Below are 16,717 nucleotides of genomic sequence, written 5' to 3' on the forward strand. Positions count from 1 at the left end.
ATGCAGAAGAAAGGAGAAGGGAGGAAGCGGTGGTTAAAGTCACTTGCAATTAACCAAGTTCCCGAGTTCCCTGTACCTTTGCCCTTCCCACATGATGTGGTGTTAATGAGACAGAAAGGGTAGGAGGTTGGGCAAATATTCAGAGAAGTTGGCTTTGCAAATAGCCCCAAGAAATTAAGTCACTGAAGGAAAAAAATGCGATTTATCTAAAAATTCCAACCTTGTATGCTCGGTCTGTTAACCCCAGTTGTAGCCACATCACCACTGCATGGGAAGTGTTGACCTCTGTTTAGCGTGCGAGCAGACGCTGACTAAAGTCAGACCAAACTTGGAAGCTCTCTAAAAGTGACAGGGGGGAAAAAGTTGACATTTTTATCCTTGTGAGAAAATATTGAATGAACTCAGGCCATTTAGAAGTTTCAGAAAATCAAACCACACTTAGAAACTTGCATTATTCTTTTCCTCTGAGAAGATCAAAAGACTATGGTTGGGAATGCCTGCCTGGCAGCCAAGCAATGGCATAAACTTACACTGGGGGAGAGAAAATTCCAAATCTTCCATTGATGGAGCTGGAGGAGAAGGAGCCAGAATATTCTTTATTAAAAAATTTATTTTTGTTGTTTTGTGTGTGGGTTTTGCCTGCATGCATGTATGTGTATCATGTGTGTGCAGTAACCCAGGGGACAAGGAGAGGGCGTTAGATCCCCTTGGACAGGAGTTACAGATGGTTGTAAGTTGTACTGTGGATTCTGTAGATTGAACTTGGGCCCTCTGTAAGAATAGCCAGTGCTCTTAACCACTGAGGTATCTCTCCTGCACCACCAGAGTATTCTTAAGGAATAGGAGGACCAGGTGATAAGTCTGGCCTTGAGGACATTGGAAAAGACTGTGTTATAAGGCTTCCTGCTTCAAAGTAAGGAGGATACTATAGGGGTACAGCTGAAGGAGAGGCTGGAGATGGAGAAACATCTGCCAGAGACAAGGATCCAAACAGGTGAACTCTGATTGAGTTCTACAAGAGAGAATGAGTAATCACCAATTTTCCTACCCAACACACAAGTGTGTAGCTTAGATTTTTTTCAGAACCTTACTTTTAATATGGGCTCTTAAATGCTTTAACCTCCCTTCTAGCTCTCCACCCACCGGGGGTAGTGGAAAAGAAAGGTTATGAGGATACAGGGGAAGTGGATCTGTTTAGAAATTGTTCTTTGGAATAATTCCCATTTGCAACGTCAGGAAATCAGCAGTTCCGTTCATAGGTCAGCAGCAGCAGCTCAATCCATTTGAAAACACTTCACGAATATACCAGCAGTTCAGTTCAGTGATGTTGGGGTAGCAAACATGTATCACCAGCAGTGGCATGACATAGCAGAGACAGCCAGGCCTCTGTCACATCAGCAGGAGTCAGCAGGAGCAACCTGGATCAGCAGGAATGCTAGGAGAAGTTCTTTGCTGGGCCTCTCTCAATGAAGAGAAGATCGGCGAAGACACGAGGGCCAACGAAGCGTTGCCTCTGGTCACTGTCTGTTGAGTCCTGTTTATACTCTCTCCAAACAGCACATGTCCTCACGAGGGTCTTGCCTCACCACATGAGTCTGTCTTAGCAAAACTCCACATGAGTTTGTATCAGCTGACATCACTCTTCCAATCAGCACAAATCCGAGGAAACAGCAAGAACCACCAGAAATTTTTGGGTGCATTTCTGTTTATGAAGTCACAATGAACAGAGCTCAGTAACACAATGTCAGGTGAGCCAGTACATGGGTGTTGTTAGTAAAGAATCCTTCATCAAACATCCATTCATGTGCTTGCTTTAGCAAAACATCCATTTACTTGTCTTTCCTAAGAAACCATACATCTCCAGGTCACAAACACTGGCCTTTGTTACAGACAGTCTCGTCCTACCTCCTAACCCTAGAGGACTCAGTCAATCTGGAGGTGCAGGAACCAATTGGTGTATGATAAGAAAGCAAAAGCAGGAACTACCCAGAAGAAGAAAAGAAGTCACTCAGAGGGTAGGGTCTTTTTTTTTTTTTTTTTGAGCTGGGGACCGAACCCAGGGCCTTGCGCTTCCTAGGCAAGCGCTCTACCACTGAGCTAAATCCCCAACCCCCAGAGGGTAGGGTCTTATATTGAGGTTCCTATTGCTGTAATGAAACACCACGACCAAATCAACTCAGGGAGGAAAAGGCGTAGTCAGTGTACATTCATCAGTCCATCACTGAGAGACATCAGAGCAGGAACTCAAATAGGGCAGGAATCTGAAGGCAGGAGCTGATGCAGACGTCATGGAGGGATGCTGCTTCGTGACTTGCTCCTCTTGACTTTGTTCAGTTTGGTTTCTTGTAGAACCCAGAACCACCAGACCAGGGATGGCACCACCCACAATGGGTTGGGCTTTTCAGTATCAATGACTAATTGAAAAAAATAGCCTACAGATTTATCTGCAGCCTGATATTATGGAAACATTTTCTCAAATGAGGCTCTCTCCTGTCTGAAGACTCTAGCTTGTGTCAAGTTGACATAAAAGTAGCCAGAATTGTGAGATCCCGACCCTGAGTCAGTGGTACTTACTTCAAGATGCCCCCTAGTGAGACACCAAGACACGGATCGATGCAAAAGCAAGAGGTTTATTATCTGTCGAGTTGGGATCGACTCTCAATTAGTCCCTCAAGGTGAGTGACTAGAAGGGGATCCAGAATGGCTACTACAAGCAGTTTTTATACTTTTTAGGGGTACAGGGTACATCAGCGAGGTTATGGTTCAAATTTATTGGCTAAGCATATTGACCTTTAAATCTATTGGCTAGCGAGCATGGGCATATCATGATGCGCATTTGAACTCTATCAGAGATTTTTCCAGAGGGTCAGGCAACTATCAGTCAGTACATTCTGTGGTTTTTTCAAGAATGTTCCTGCTTCTTCTGAGAACTGTGGGTGGAGAATGGAATCTGGCCTAGCTTTGACCAGAGCTGGGAAGCTGGAACTTGGCCTAGCCTTGACCAGAGGCAGGTGGGTGTAAGGCCGGCAAAAGCTCCTAGGGTCCTTCAGTATATCTGGGATTTCTTGGGCCCTCCAGCAGTGTAAATAATGACATGGAAGCTTCTATTATAGTTTAAAGCTCAGGTCTTTTACTTGGGCAGCCTCCCATCTACTCTAAACTTAACCTGACTAGCCAATGACCCACCATGTGGTCATACCTTTCTCTGCTCCCTTCACGTCCTTCTTGAATCTCCTACTTCTGCTTTCTCCGCATGAATATTCTCTCTGCCTGCAAGTTGTGCCCTCCATTTTCTTTTCCATCTATTGACTGTTGGGTCTTTATTACAACCAATCAGCCTCGAGAGAAAAATCTCTGGTACAATTCTAGATTGCCTCTAGGCATAGATGGCTGTCTGAACTTCGAGTATCTGAGAAGATGTGGAAGGACAAGTATTTACACATAGAAGGCTGGTGATGGGCCATAGAAATGACAATACAAATATCCTGCCAGCATTTAATCCTCTGCCCATACAGAATTAACAATGGAAAATACAGAGTCACACCTTCATACAATGTGAGGAAAACATTATCCTAACAAGCCAGGAGAGGTATTAAGATGCTATAATAAAACTAATAATGAAGAAGAAACCTGCCAGCAAGCTTAATATCACCTGCAATCTTAATAATGTTGTTATTCTAATATAACCGACATACCCATTAACATACTCATGGGATGAGAACAGGTCACTGATAGACTTGCCTTGCATGCATAGGGCCATAGATTTAACTTCAAGCACTACAAAAACAAGCAAACAAACAGAACCTTAATTGTTCAGGACCTTTTTTTTTGTAGTAAGAAAACAAAAGAAAGTCATAAATCATAAGTTCCTGATGATTAGAAAAAGGATATATTTTGGGGAGTGTAGGATATTCCTGTATCTCATGTTTACTAAACAGAGTTTTTTTTTTTTTTAGTTTAGTTTATTGACTTTACAAACCAGTATCAACTATTCCTCTCTTCTCAGGACCCCATCACACAAGTCCTTACCCCATTCCATTCTATCTTCTCCTCTTTTGAGGAGAGGAAGACCTCCTCTGGATATAAGTCCCCTCCCCCCGCCACATATCAAGTCACTGGGGGACTAGGTGCATTCTCTCCCACTGAGTCCAGACAAGGCATCTGTTTAGGGGCACTGGGTCCACAGGAAACCAGGCAACAGGCTTAAGGACAGCCTTTGGAGGATCTCTATGAAGATCATGCTTTTCATCTACTACATATGCACAGGGGTCTAAGTCCAGCCTGTGCTCACTCTTTGGTTGGTGGTTCAGTCTGTGGGAGCCCCCAGCAGTCCAGGTCAGTTGACTCTGGTGGTCTTCCTGCAGAGTTTCTATCTCCTTTGGGGCCCTCAGTCCTTCTCTTAGTTCTTCCATAAGATTCCTCAAGCTCTATCCAATGTTTGGATGTGGGTCTCTACATCTCTTTCCATTGGTTGCTGTGTGGAGTCTCTCAGAGCACAGTTATGCTAGCTTCTTGCCTGTAAGCCTAACAGAGTATCATTAATAGTATCATTAACTCTGCAAGGATTAGTTCTTGCCCATGGGATGGCTCTCATGTTGGGCCAGTTATTGGTTGGCCATTCCCTCAGTCTCTGCTCCATCTTTGTCCTTGCACATCCTGTAGGCAGGGCACATTTTGGGTCGAAGGTTTTGTGGACAGTTGCTGTCTTTAGCCCTCCACTGGGAGTCCTGTTTGGCTATAGAAAGTGTCCACTTCAGGATCCATATTCCGTGCTGCTAGGAGTCTCAGCTAGAGTCACCCTCATCAGACTCTCTAGGGCTTCCCCCTATCCCAGGTCTCTGGCATGTCCTAAAAATTGCCTACTTCTACCGCTGATCTCCCTTCTTTCTCCCTTGCTCTCCCTACATATGATCCTCCCCTACCTCCCCTTTCCCCTTCCCATCCCCTTTTCCAGTCAGTTCCCTCCTTCCAGTGACCTCCAATATCTATTTTGTTTCCCATTCTGAGAAAGATTCAATCATCCTTCCTTGTGCTGTCCTTGTTATTTTGGCTTCTTTGGGGCTGTCGACTACAACATGGTTATCCTGTACTCTATGGCTAATATTCACTTATAAGTGAGTACAGATTATGCATGTCTTTTTGGGTCTGGGTTACCTCATTCTAGTTCTATCCATTTGCCTGTGAAATTCATGATGTCCTTGTTTTTTAATGGCTGAGTAGTATTCCATTGTGTAAACGAACCACATTTTTGGTATCCATTCTTCAGTTGTTTGGGCACCTAGGTTGTTTCCAGTTTCTGGCTACTATGAACAAAGCTGTTGTGAACATAGCTGAGCAGGTGTCCCTGTGATGGTTGTGCATCTTTTGGGTAAAAGTCCAGGTGTGGCATAGCTGGGTCTTCCCAATTTTCTGAGTAACTGCCAAGTTGACTTCCAGAGTGGTTGTACAAGTTTGCATTCCACCCAGCAGTGGAGGAGTATTTTCCTTTGCTCCACAACCTTACCAACATGTGTTGTCCTTTGAGTTTTTGATATTAGCCATTCTGATGGGTGTGAGATGGAATTTCAGAGTTGTTTTGATTTGCAGTTCCCTGATGAGTAAGGACGCTGAACTTTTCTTTAGATGCTTTCAGCCATTGCTTTGTTGAGAATTCTCTGTGTAACTCTGCACCCCATTTCTTTAATTGGGTTATTTGGATTGTTAGTGTCTAACTTCTTGAGTTCTGCCAAGGACCGGACTCAGCTTGGAAAGGTTTCTGAGAAAGGGGTCCTCAGCAGCACCAAAAGAATGACTAAAAGTCAAATCATTGGTACAAGCTGATAGATAGCCTTGTAGTCCACTCAAGATGGCTACCTAGACAGCTCTCTGTAGACAGCTCTTGGCTCTGTAGTCTGCTTGAGATAGCTCTCTGCTTGAGATTGTTCTCTCTGCCCAAGACAGCTGCTTTACTCTCTGTCTCTTTGGATAGCTCATGAGCTTCCTGACCAAAGTTAGAAAAGCTGCTAGGAAAAGTTCTAAAAGAGCTGTATTTCCTCTCCAAGCAATTCTGTTTGGGTAGCTGCCAGAAAAAAACAAAAACTCTAAAAGAACTCTGGTCAGCTCATCCAGATTACTTAGCTCTTATAGACCAAAGCTGAGTCTTTTATTTACATATCAATTCAGCTATTTACTTGAGGTTTCCTTTTGTTTATCCCACAAATCAACATTTTATGACCTTAGCCACTTGATTCTTAGAAAAGGACAGCAAATATATATATGTGTGTGTGTGTGTGTGTGTGTGTGTGTGTGTGTGTATAATTTTTTTTAAACATGGCAAATGAATTCAGAGATCTGCCTGCTTCTATAAGCACAGACAATAAGATAACTGGGTGGGATCTCCACCATGTCTGGGCCTCAACTAGCTCTATTCAGGCTGACCTTGAACTCAGGAATCTGCTGCCTTTGTAAGCACAAACAATAAATTGAGCTGAGTGGGATCTTCTGCAATCACCGCTCTCTAAATCTCTTTATTTCCTTCCTTAATATCTTTCTGACAAGATGGCTCATACTGTAGCTGCCTCTGTTTTTTAGGCCCATGAAGCCCCTCATATAATTCATATTGCACCCTTATACTTTGCATAGTTGAGAAAGTATATATTTTTGAACTCTTGTTGTTAGAATTCTTTCCTACAGCCTTGTTGGCTGTCCTAAAGGTCACACAGTATTCTACCATTCAAGACACACCTTCCCCTCCCAGAGTCATGCTGTCTCCGATTATCATGTGTGGTGCGGTGGGCTATGAAAGGTATCCAGGTTCCCAGTCGAGATAAGGTTCAAATCCTGGTGACTCTAAGGGATGGTAGTCATTTTCCTAAACTTCCAGGAGGCCAAGCCCTTCTCACTAGCTACAGCCCCCCAACAGCTCCTTGTAGAGAGGCTTATGGCCATCGGTCATGTAGAAACAGGACCACACACTCCTACATGTAGATAAGGGACTCCCAAGCTCTCAGGCCAAGCATAGGAAGTACCTGCTGTCAGACCCCGACCCACCCCAAAACTGTATATAAGAATCCTATCCAGAAGGATTAAATGTATGCGAGAACTACTCCTCCGTCTGAGAGCTTCTGTCATAAGAGCCGTAACACTGCTGCTTGGGGAAGAGATCTGCTCTCCCGAAATCACTTCCAGAAGCTCCCCTGCATCCCTTGCTGGCTTGCCAGCCTCCCGCTGACGTCTTGGAGCAACTGAGGCAGCAGCTGCTGAGACAGAGGTGGAGCAACTGCAGGAGCGGAGGCGGTGGAGGTGATTCCCCCTCCCTGCTCAAGTTCTCTCCCTTTTGCCTGAACCCTCACACCTGGCCGGGCCAGAGACCTCCATGGAAAGCCTCTAGTACGAAGGCCAACATCAGGCACCCAACATGGGGCAGTCGTTCCTCCAATATCCTATCTCTCCAAATTTGAAGCAGATTCCTTCTGTTTTTACTGCTGCTACAAATGCTTGAGCCACGGGTGTAATCTGGTATGACGTTCCTATATCTCAGGTCGCCACAAACCACCTAACTTGATGCTTCTCCTGGAGACCCTGGCAAACTAGTCTGAATTCAGAAGTCATGCCTTCCCGTATAATGGTTTTAAGAAGTAGGTCTCTGGCTGTGGGGTTGGGAATTTTTCTTTCTAATATCATTTTAGTTCTGAGAATAAAATCAGATAGGGGTTCTCCAGGCTTTGATGGAGAGACAGCAGGGAGGAGGCGGGGTCTTGTGACCCTGAGGGTGGGGTGAACCCGTCCTAAGCTTGGGTTCCACAGAGGCATACCTGGTCATAATACCCTGCCAGTTGTGTTGCCTGATGTGCAACAGTAGAAAGGTCTTCCTGGCCGAAGAGTTCACTAAAACCCCTGGGGTGTCGCCTAAATCCCGATTTTACCTGACCTGTTGAAGGCATTTGTCTCAAAGTAAGGCTTCCCGTTCCAAAAACATTGGGCCGGACAGGGAAGAACAGCAAATATCTCTCCAATCTTGGGGGGGTGTTTAGGTTGGCAATATGGCTCTGTAGGAGAGATTTTGTCCAGGGTGCATGATGCCATCTTCCTTCACTGCCTGCCTGAGTTCTTTTAATTCTGAGACTTGGAATGGGCACCAGTTGAGTGGTTTAGTTCCACTGGGGTTGATATTAACAGGCAATGCTTGAGCACTTGGGGGTCATAGTTCTGTATCAGACTCCTGAGTCACGTGGGAGGCGGGGTTCGTTTTTGCAAGGGAATCTCAAAGGTTACAAAGTTGTTGGGTAGTAGATGGTTGGGCGTGAGGGACAGGAGGAGCAGTCAGTTTATTTAGCTTCTCCTCTGAAGCATAAGGAGGCAGGGGTGGATAGATGGGTTTTATTTCCCTTATTAGTTGGGTAAGAGCTATGAGATCTGAAATAGGGTGGCTTTTAGGACCTCGATCTTCGGGTTCATCTGACTGAGGGGGCTCAGGAACTGTGTTGCTATCAGACTGTCCTTTTAGATGGCCCTATGCATTGCTGAACTGTGGCTAAGAACAGCAAAAATCTCACGGGAAGGTGGTTTTCCTTCTTGGGTATCTCTGTTTTTGATGAGAGAATCTGCTCGGGTCCATGAGTCTGGGCTGTAAATACAGTCATTGGCCATGCACGGCGCCATCTGAAGGCCTTCCTCCTAAAACAAAGGGACTGGTTTTTGGCTATTTTTATTTCGTGGGATTTTAGTAAGGCACGTATTTCCCTGGCCTAGGGGAAATTTTTGTGATGATGATGATTACCTATGACAGAAAAGAGGAGAAATGCTTTGTCCAATGGGAGCGTTCCCTTGGCCTATTGGCTTTGGGGGATTCCCCAGAGGTCCAAAAATGCTAAGCCTTCCTGCAGATTTAAGAACTGGCAGCCACCCTGTGGCTTTTAAGTGGCTGCTGAGTTACCCAGGTTTTCTTTTTGTTTTAAGGAGAGGTTAGATAAAGAGTCTTGGCCAACGTCCGTTGTGTGCTGCCGGGATTTAGACAGGGGCTAGAGGGCCCTTCAGCCAACACCAGAAAGTAGCTCAGGCCAGGAGGCTTCAGTTGCCCCTTCAGCTTGTCCAAATTCAAGGCTCTGACTGAAAGCATATCAGGGAAGGATAGGTTGCTGGTCTCCAGAGTTGGGGGAGGGGGTTCTCACCTTCTCCCAGCATCTGTTCCTGCAGTTGTGTCGCTGTTCGAGCCCCACATGGTCGCCATTAACCTTGGCAGAGAAGACATTGCAGATAAGATAACCTTGGCAGGGAGAATATTTCTCAAAGAAGGAACACGAATTAAAAGATACATACAAGGCTCATGCCCAGCAACCATCAACACTCATGGAGTGTTGCCTCCATTATTACCCTGCACGAAATTCAAGTCCAAATGGATCAAAGACATCAGCATGAAACCAGATACGCTAAATCTAGTAGATCAGAAAATGGGGAATAATCTTGAAATCTGCTGTTCTAGGGGCAGGAACTATGTCACACTGTCCCTTCCATGACCATGCAGGACTTGGCAGAGTTCTTTATATATTTTGGATATTAGGCCTCTGTCAGATGTAAGGTTAGTGAAGATCTTTTCCCAATCTGTAGGCTGTCAGTTTGTCCTAATAAAAGTGTGCTTTATCACCGTCCTTAAAGATATTGAATCTGTTGATTGCTTTTGGTAAAATGGCCATTTTCACTATGATAAACCTACCAATCCATGAGTATGGGAGATCTTTTCATTTTCTGATATCTTCCTTAATTGCTTTCTTCAGGGACTTGAAGTTTTTGTCATATAGGTATTTCACTTGCTTGGTTAGAGTTACAGCAAGATATTTTATATTGTTTGTGGCTATTGACGCCCTAACTTCTTTCTCATCCCATTTATCACTTGTGTAGAGGAGAGCTACTATTTCTTTGAGTTAATTTTGTGTCTAGCCACTATACATTAGGTGTTTATCAGCTGTAGGAGTTCCCTGGTAGAATTTAAAGGGTAACTTATATATATATTATCATATCATCTGTGAATAGTAATACTTTGACTTCTTTCTTTCCAGTTTGTATTCGCTTGATCTCCTTTAGTTGTCTTTTTGCTCTAGCTAGAACTTCAAGCACTATATTAAAGAGATGGGGGAGAATGGACAGCCTTGTCTTGTCCCTAATTTTAGTGGAAATGCTTTAAGTTTCTCTGCATTTAATTTGATGTTGGCTATTAGCTTGCTGTATATTGCCTTTATTGTGTTTAGGTATGTACCTTGTATCCCTGCTCTCACCAATATTTTTATCATGAATAGGTGTTGGATTTTGTCAAACACTTTTTCAGCATCTAATGAGATGATCATGTGGCTTTTTTTCTTTCGGTTTGTTTATATAGTGGATTATGTTGATTGGTTTATATATGTATATCTCTGGGATGAAGCCTACTTGATCATGGTGGATGATGTCTTTGATGTGTTCTTGGGTTTGGCTTGTAAGTATTTTATTGAGTATTCTTTGCATCAATGTTCATAAGGGAAATTGGTCTGAAATTCTCTTTTTTTTTTTTTTTGTTGAGTCTTCATGGGTTAGGTATCAGTGTGATTGTGGTCTCATAGAATGAGTTTGAAAATATTCCTTCTGTTTCTATTTTATGGAGTAGTTTGAAGAGTATTGGTGTTAGCTCTTCTTTGAAAGTCTGGAAAAATTTTGCACTAATACCATCTGTAGGGCTTTTTGATTGGGAGACTTTTAATGACTACTTTTCCTTCATTGGTGTTATAGGACTATTCAGATAGCTTACCTGATCTTGATTTAGCTTTGGCAATTGGTATATGTCTAGAAAATCATCCATTTCATTTAGATTTTAGACAGGCTTTTGAAGTAAGACCTAATAATTCTTTAAATTTTCTTAGTGCCTGTTGTCATCTCCCTTTTCATTTCTGATTTTGTTAATTTGGGTACTGTCTCTCTGTCTTTTATTTAGCTTGGCTAAGGGTATGTTTATCTTGTTGATTTTCTTGAAGAATCAGCTCTTGGTTTTGTTGATTCATTGTACTGTGTTCTTTGTTTCTAATTGATTGATTTTAGCCCTGAGTTTAATTATTTCCTGTTGTCTACTCCTCCTGGGTGTGTTTGCTTCTTCTTTTTTTCTAGAGCCTTCAGATATACTTTTAAATCATTAGTATGAGTACTTTCCAATTTCTTTTTGAGAGCACTTAGTGCTATGAACTTTCTTCTTAGCACTGCTTTCATAGTGTCCCATAACTTTGGGTATGCTGTGCCCTCATTTTCATTGAATTCTAGGACATCTTTAATTTCTTTCTTTCTTTCTTCCCTGACCACTGATCACTGAGTAAAGAGTTGTTCAGTGTCTGTGAATATGTAGGCTTTTTGTTGTTGTTGAACTCCAGCTTTAATCCATGGTAATCTGATAAAATGCATGGGGTTATTTCAATCTTCTTATATCTATTAAGACTTGCTTTGTGACCAGTTGTATGGTCTATTTTTGAGAAGGTTTCATGAGGTGCTGATAAGAATGTATATTCCTTTGTGTTTTGATGAAATGTTCTATAGATATCTTTTATGTCCATTTGAATCATAACCTCTGTTAGTTTCATTATACCTCTGTTTAGTTTCTGTCTCAATGGTGACAATGGGGTATTGATGTCTTGTGTGGGGTTCAATATGTAATTTAAGCTTTTGTCATGTTTATTTCATCAATGTGTGTACCCTTGCATTTATGGCATAGATGTTCAGAATTGAGATGTCCTCTTGGTGGATTTTTCCTATGACACATATGAAGTGTCTTTCCCTTCTCTTTTGATTGATTTCAGTTGAAAGTCCATTGAATTAGAGATTAGATTGGCTACTCCAGCTTGTTTCTTGGGTCTATTTGCTTGGATAACTTTTATTCTGAAATAATTACTACCTTTGTTGCTGAGATGTGTTTCTTGCATACAGTAGATTGATGGATTCTGTTTATATCCATTCTGTTAGCCTGTGTCTTTTTTTATGGGGAATTGAATCCATTGATTCATTCATTGATCTCGACAGATATTAATGACTAATGATTCCTGTTATTTTTATATTGGTGGTGGTTGAATGTGTGTGTGTGTGTGTGTGTTTCTCAATAAAAGAGAAATAAAACCAATAAAAGGTTTTAATAGTGTGAAATTGTTTATTTCTTGTGTATTCTTAAGTGTAGTAGGTTTCATTGGGCTGGAGTTTTCCTTCTAGTATCCTCTGTAGACCTGGGTTAGTGGAAAGGAATTGTTTAAATTTGGTTTTGTCATGGAATATTTTTGTTTCTCCATCTAGATTGATTAAAAGTTTGGCTGAGTATAGTAGTCTGGGTTGGCATCTGTGGTCTCTTAAGGTCTGTAAGACATCTGCCCAGGCCCTTCTAGCTTTTAGAGTCTCATACGAGAAATCAGTTGTAATTCTTGTAGGTCTCCCTTGTTACTTGGGCTTTTTCTTTTGCCGCTTTTAAAATTTTTTGTTCTGCATAGTGTTCTATTACTATATGGCAGATAATTTTCTTTTCTGTTTTAATCTGTCTGATGTTTTGTAAGCTTCTTGTACCTTGATAAGTATCTCTTTCTTTAGGTTTGGGAAATTTTCTTCTATGATTTTGTTGAAGATGTTTCTCTGGGTCTTTGAGTTAGGAATCTTCTCTTTCTTCTAGTCCTATTATTCTTAGGTTTGTTCTTCCCTATTATCCTGTATTTCCTGGATGTTTTGTGTCATGAACATTTTAGATTTTGCATTTTCTTTGACTGATGTATTGGTTTCTTCTATTGTATCTTCTACACCTGAGAGTCTCTCTTCCATCTCTTGTATTCTGTTGGTGATGCTTATGTCTGCAGTTCCTGTTTCCTTTCCTAGGTTTTCCATCTCCATGATTACCTTAGTTTGTGTTCTCTTTATTGCTTCTATTTCCCTTTTCAGGTCTTGGACAGTTTTATTCATATCCTTTACCTGTTTGATTTTATTTTCCTGTATTTTTTTATATTTATTTGCTTCCTCTTAATGCTTCTACTGCTTGAATGTATTTTCCTGTATTTCTTTAAGGAATTTATTCATGTCCTCTTTAACGGTCTTTATTATCTTTATTAAATAACAATTAGAAGACAACATGTTGGCAAGGTTTTTAGAGAAAATGGAGCATTGGTCCATTGTTAGTAGCATTGTAACATGTGTAAGAATATAGAAAGAAGTATGGAGTTCCCTTTAAAAATTTGAACATCGAACTGCCAAATGATTTAGCAATCTCACTTCTGGACATAGATCCTAAAGAGTGAGAGGCAGAACATTAAAGAAATCCCTGCATATCTTCTACTGAAGGACTATTCTCAGTAAACAAGAGATTTAGTGTTCTGTCCAGTGTACTGCAATATTTGAATGCCAGCTGGTCGGGAATTGTGTAACCCTTGAGATGTGGATCTAACTGAGGAAATAGTCACTGGGAGAAGGGTGCAGATTGCAAAAAACAAAACTTTCATCTCCAGGAGAATATCAGATAGTTTAGTCTGTAATATAATACGGCTGAACAACCTGGGTGCACAGACTTAAGTTACCCCAAAAACCATGTACCAATGTGGCAACAGTTTCAAGAATTTTTTAAAATATTTGTTTATTTATTATGTATACATCATACAGCGTTCTGCTTGCATGCATGCCTGCAGGCCAGAAGAGGGCATCAGATCTCAATACAGATGGTTGTGAGACACCATGTGGTTCCTGGAAATTGAACTCAGGACCTCTGGAAGAGCAATCGGTGCTCTTAACCACCAAGCCATCTCTTCAGCCCAAGAATTTTTATGGTAATAAAATAAAATCACAAATTAAGGCAATTTTCTAATACATTGGTGGGAATGTTGAATAGGCAGTTACAGCAAAGTGGGGGAACCCCTCTGCCTCAGATGATATCTGATGACAGTCTTACCCTTTGGGTTGGTAGAGGTTAGGGGACTGTTATATTCCAAAAGGACTTTACCTTATAGTCATGGGCAATTAGGTGGGTGATGCATGGCTCTGAAGAAGGCATAAAGTAGTCTAATGTTTCCCTAGACTTGGAACATTACAGCTCCCCATTACCATGAGAATCCTCCCAGTCAGTTGACCCATCCAGCGGGGCCAGTTATTCAGGGTTCTGAAGGGGCGCTACCCTTGGGCCAATGGGGGGCGAGAGAAGAAGGAGACCAAGCAAGATTCTATTGTCAAGGTCTCGTTTATTGAGAGAAATGTACAGCATTTAAAGCTCGGAGGCAGGAATAGAAATGGGAACTGAAGCTTAGGGTGGGGGAGTTTGGGAAGTGCCCAAGGATATAGGGTGAATCACGAAACTGCAAGATATCCTCCTTAAACAAAGAGGCAACAGTCTTCCGGGGACATGTTCTTTGAAAAGGTCGAACCCTCCTCAGGAATCTGCTCAGGGACGTCTGATGTTTTGCTCAGGCTGAAACATCCTGTGATTGCTCCTGGGGTCTTCCTGGGAGAGGCTTTTGTCCCACAATCTCATAATCTTACAGCAGCCACCTGAGCTTCTGTGGCCATGCAGCCCAGAGTCACGTAGCCACCTTGAACTATGCAGTCATAAAGTGGCCAGGCCCAAACCTAATACGGCTCCCTACAGTCAGTCACCATTATAGAATCTTTAATACAGGTGCAGCTCTTTTCTTCCCTAGGAACTTCAGGTCATACAACCTTACAATTTGTAGTTTAATGATATTTTTTGGTCCATCGAGATGTAAACAAGTATCTTCATGCTTCTGCCACTACAGTGATAAGCTGCCATTATGCCATGCCTACCCTGCCATGATGCACTGTACCCTCAAACCAAGAGGCAAAGCAAAATTGTCTTCCTTTACTTGTCAGGCGTGCCACCACAGAAAACTGACACTAGGAAGTGAGGTTCCTGATGTCATTAACCTGAGCAGGCGGTTTATAGACATTTGGAAGGGGTCTGTGGGAGAAATGGAAAGAGTTGGCTCTGTAGGCTAGAGCAGCCCTAGAGTTCAATTGGCTGTTCTGGTGTGAGATTACAGGTTGAGATTGTCAACCCAGTCCGTGAAGTTTCAGAAAGACTCTTACAGGAACTGGAGTAGAGGTCATTAATGTTACAGCTGGCATAGAGTCTGGCTACCACACAGCCTGTATTCTAAAAATTTGAGCGAGGCTGAAATTTTAAAATATTTAAATTAAATTTAAATATTCTGCTGTGCATGAAGCTGTAAAGATGAAGCCTATATTACAATGGAAATCAGAAACCCAGGAAATTTGCCAATCCAGGAAGCTGCAGTTACTGGATGGAAATGGCCCAAGAGAGGAACTACAGCTGTTGCAGGCCACAGAGCAGGAGGAACAGGGCTAATCGAGCCCACAGGAGCACAGGTGATGCCATCATCAGTCCCAAACACCAGACATGGAGCTGCAGGGTGTTTTTGTGTTTGTCCTGTTGGAGTTCAGTCTTAATTTGCGCTGATATTTTCTGGCTGTGTCTATTTCTTCCTTTAGTAATGGAAATGTGTGTTCTGTGCCATTGTGCGCTGGAGAGAAGTGAGTCCCCTTTTGATTTAATAGGGGTTAGCAAGAGAGATTACCTTGAACTTTCAGAAGAGACTTTGGACCTTTTCGATAATATTTAAGCCATTAGGTCCCCGGGATTTTTAAACTTGGGCTGAATGCATTTGTATTATCAGAGGACCATGTACTTATGGAGGCCACGGCAGCATGTTATTATTTAGTTGTAAACTATCTGCCAGTGGCTCATGCCTAAGGCATTGAATATTGGATCTCTAGTTGATAGTGGTGTTTGGGGGGAAGTTATGGAACCTTTGGGAGGTGGGACCTAGCTGGAGGAAGTGAGTCTGGGGGATGAGCCTTGAGGTATAGGATGGACTCAATTCCTGTGTCTTTCTGCTTTCTTAGACCAACAAGATTTGAACAAATGGCCCCATATTCCCACGAACACAGCCGGGATTGGTGTCTACTACTCTCCCTTCTCTGCCTTGATTACCTTCGAACTGTGAGGCAGAATAAATCCTTCCTCTCTTAAGTTGCTTCTTGTCAGGTAGTATGTCACTTAGAGAGAAAGTAATACCAGAAAGATTTAACCCAAAGATCCACTACAGGGCTGGCAAAGGAGCTCAGTGGGCAAAGGTGCTTGCTGTAAAAACCTGATAGCCTGAGTTCAGTCCTCAGAATCTACAGAAAGGTAAATGGAGAGAAATGTCATCTGATGCTCACATGAACACTGTGGTGTGGGTGTCCCTCTTCAATCAAAAAATATTATCCATCACAGGTGAATAGCTAAGCAAAGTGTTGTAGAAGCAGACAGCACACAGCAGAATATTATGTAGCCTTAAAAAGCAAGGAACTTCTCAGGCTGGAAATGGTAGCCCACACCTTCATTCCCAGCAGTGGAGAGGCAGAGGCAGAGGCAGAGGCAGAGGCAGAGGCAGAGGCAGAGGCAGAGGCAGAGGCAGAGGCAGAGGCAGGGGGCAGGGGCAGGGGCAGGGGCAGGGGCAGGGGGCAGGGGGCAGGGGCAGGGGCAGGGGCAGGGGCAGGGGCAGGGGCAGAGGGGCAGAGGGGCAGAGGGCAGAGGGACAGAGGCAGGTGGATCTCAGGGACCTCTGTGCCCACCTGGGCTGCATAATAAGAACCTGTCTAAAAAATATCAGATTCAGTCCTGAAATACTGAATGATCAAAATTTCTTTCTTTCTTTTTTTTTTTTTTTGTTCTTTTTTTCGGAGCTGGGGA

Source organism: Rattus rattus, chromosome 4, assembly GCF_011064425.1.
Source record: "Rattus rattus isolate New Zealand chromosome 4, Rrattus_CSIRO_v1, whole genome shotgun sequence".
NCBI classification, from domain to species: domain Eukaryota; kingdom Metazoa; phylum Chordata; class Mammalia; order Rodentia; family Muridae; genus Rattus; species Rattus rattus.